The following is a 3,205-nucleotide window of genomic DNA, read 5'->3' on the forward strand; positions in this document are numbered from 1 at the left end:
AAGTGTTTAACCCAATGTGATCCCTAAGTCCCTTTTTAACCCTAATCACAGACCTTCTTCTTCTTCTTCTTCTTCCCTGTTCGTTTTCACTCACTGCATGGGTACAAAAATCATTTGATTCGACCTTGTTTCTCTTCTGGTTCATCACTAATCTTCGGTTACCTACTAAAAACAAACTTCAATTTTCAAGTCCTCATGAATTCTGAGCCATCTGGATATTCTTACTTCCCTGAAAAAGCTAAGGTAATCTTTTTTCTTCTTTGTTGTTGTTTTAATCCCAAATTCTTCAATGGCACAAGTTGTTGAGGAAAGAGAGAACAGCAGAACTCACATAAGTGATTTTCCAAGAGATCTGCTAAAAAAGTTCATGTCCGTGAACCATCATCACCATCATGAGCTACAACAACAACAACATCGCCATGGTGATGGAGATGCAGAACAAGAGATTGAGCTGAGCCTTGGTCTTTCAATAAATGATCGTTTTGGTGTGGACCCAACAGCGAATAAGATCAAGAGAACAACATCAATACTCAAATTCTCATTCTCAAAGTCCCCTCATCAGAGATGAAGATAATAACAACAACAATAATAATAATTAAGATATTGGGGTTACTCTAATAACATGCCAATGGCTTGCACAACAAATTTGATGATAACATGTTCCCTTCCAATGGAGACAGAGGAGGAGTGGAGGAAGAGGAAGGAGTTGCAGACGCTGAGGAGGTTGGAAACAAGAAGAAAGCGCTCTGAAAATCAGCAGAGGAACATGAAGGCCATGAGAAAAAAGAGTAACCGTTTTTCTTCTTCTTTCTCTGAAGATATTGTTGCTTTTGTTGATGGAAACAATAGCAATTTGGTGGAGGCTGCTTTGAATAAATTTAGTAGTTTGGAAAGAACGACGTCATTGAGTACTAGCGTGGTAATTCATTGCCACACATCACTGCCGCCGGGAAGCAGTTTGGACAGAAAAACGGGAAGGGACTAAATAGGTGCATTTTTTCCAATTTCGAGAACATAAATAGTGCAATTAAAAAGTTAGGGATCAAATCAATGTATTTCGTGAATTTCAAGGGCAACTTTGGAGTTTAACTCTGCTTTTTTATTATGTGGTAAACAATCTTTTTCTCTCTATGCAGGCGAGCAAAATATTTGGTGATGCAGAATCAATTATTTTCCCACACAAGTATAAAGCAGTTATCACATAATAATGATTTACAAATTTGTAACCTTCAATCTATGAATAATAATAGGCTTTAACTGATACAGCTTCTGCTTCCAACATAAGTTATTCTCAAGACTTGAGGCACTTACAAATTGAACTTGCGTTGAAATTTGAGAATGCGATAGGTTTACTCTTAATCTAATATATGTAAGGTGTATGTATGTTCCTTGAAATAAATAATTAATATACTTATGTATTGAAGAAAAGCTTCTTGTTTCCTCTATTTTTATTTTTCTTGTGAGTGTGATGAGTTTGAGAGTGCTAAACTTTTAACAATATGTAATACAATATCTTGATATTTTAATAATCTCATTCTCATCATATATAGTTTGTCATTTATATTATTGAAAATGGAGTTACCACACCACTTCTTCTAATTTATTTTCTACCTAGCAATACCTATGTTTCCATTTCTCATCTTCCAATTCTATAGGACTCTTTAAGAATAATCCATGTTTTCCTCCTGCTCCTAGAGGCCTTCGATCTCTTAATATATAGGAAACTTTCATCAACTAGATAACACCATTCTTCACCTTCAACTATGTCGGCTCTTCAAGAAATATGCCCCAATTTTCTCCCTTCAATTAGGGTTAATGCCTGCCATTATTATTTCCAAAAACCATGATCATGAATTTTGTTGAAGAGCAAGATTAGTTGGTCAAGTGAGAATTATCACTCAATAATTGTGGCCCCACAAATTAAAACAAAACAATGTTTCGTGGAAAAAGTATATTTTAGATTGGTGATGAATATCCTCAGGTCCTCATTTTCTTGGTGTAGCTTTCACCAAGGAAAATAATTTTTAATGATTATGATAGGAAAATAATCTATCAGATCGAATTTTTTAAGAGTTTTTCCGTTAGAACCACAAAACTAAGCTACATATTTACATATTTACTTTTATCAATTTAAATCTTATACGTTTAACCAACTTGGGTTGGTCGAGTGGTCAGCTCACTCGTCCGCTTAAGCAAGTCCGCTTAAGCAAATCCGCTTAAGCAAGTGTTGGGGTTTGAATCCCGTCTTGTGCATGCAGCAACTCATTGGTCAGCGACAGACCCTTAAATAGAACTCCGATCCGGACAACAAAAAAAGAATCTTATACGTTTTAAAATTGAAAGCTTTAATTTTAATATATTCGATATATAAAGGTAATAAATGAATTATATATTTGATCTAATATTTAATTAAAATGTTTGAAAAAGTATTTATTTAACATAAATTCATTTTTTAAAGTGTTATTTTATCAAAGATTACTTTTTTTTAAGAAATGAAAATGATAATTTATTCAAAAAACTAGTCGGAGGCTGAGATTGCTGTGACAATAGTCTCGGTGGACTGAAGGAAGCTAATAACAGCGCCCCATTTCTCAGCTACTTTACCATAGAGAGATGCAATATAATAATAATGGTTGTCCTCTTAGCTTGTTGCGATAATTAAGTAATCCAATGGTGAGATATACATTCTCAGTTCTTAAATAACGATTCCAATGGTGATCGAGATATATATATATATATATATACACGTTCTCACTTCTTAAATAACCATGTGTACACATCATCCTCCATTTGTTCTTTAATTTGACCCCCAAAGCATCCTAAAAAGTGTTATACATGAACCCATTTTACGTGCCTATGACCCCTCATCCAATAAAAAATAAAATAAGACAAATGGCGTGTATATATCATTCTCTTAATCTCTTTTTCCTCCAACTCCCCAAGTGATGCACAACTTGAGGGTCATTGCTGTTCTATATAATTAAGAAGGATTGGTTACTAAATACTAACTACCACTTTCTTCATAAACACAAAGTTTGAGTCATCATGGTCCAAACCAAGATCATTTTAGCTTTCACTTTGCTTGCTTTCATCGTTATTCACTGCTACTCCATTCACCCAACAAGTGGTGCCTCCCTCCACCACTTGAACAACTAATGCCGCCGTGCAGCCACCTCCACGCCACGGTGTTGATGGATTTCGGTCA

The 3,205-nt window shown here is 34.9% G+C and overlaps 1 pseudogene; it reads left to right on the forward strand.

Moving 5' to 3' along the window:
• The first annotated feature begins 289 nt into the window (after window positions 1-289).
• On the forward strand, window positions 290-985 carry LOC148563226 (ninja-family protein AFP2-like; annotated as a pseudogene).
• Window positions 986-3,205: the final 2,220 nt, after the last annotated feature.

The sequence above is a fragment of the Arachis ipaensis genome, chromosome B5, assembly GCF_059453495.1.
Source record: "Arachis ipaensis isolate K30076 ecotype BB chromosome B5, ASM5945349v1, whole genome shotgun sequence".
In the NCBI taxonomy this organism is placed as follows: domain Eukaryota; kingdom Viridiplantae; phylum Streptophyta; class Magnoliopsida; order Fabales; family Fabaceae; genus Arachis; species Arachis ipaensis.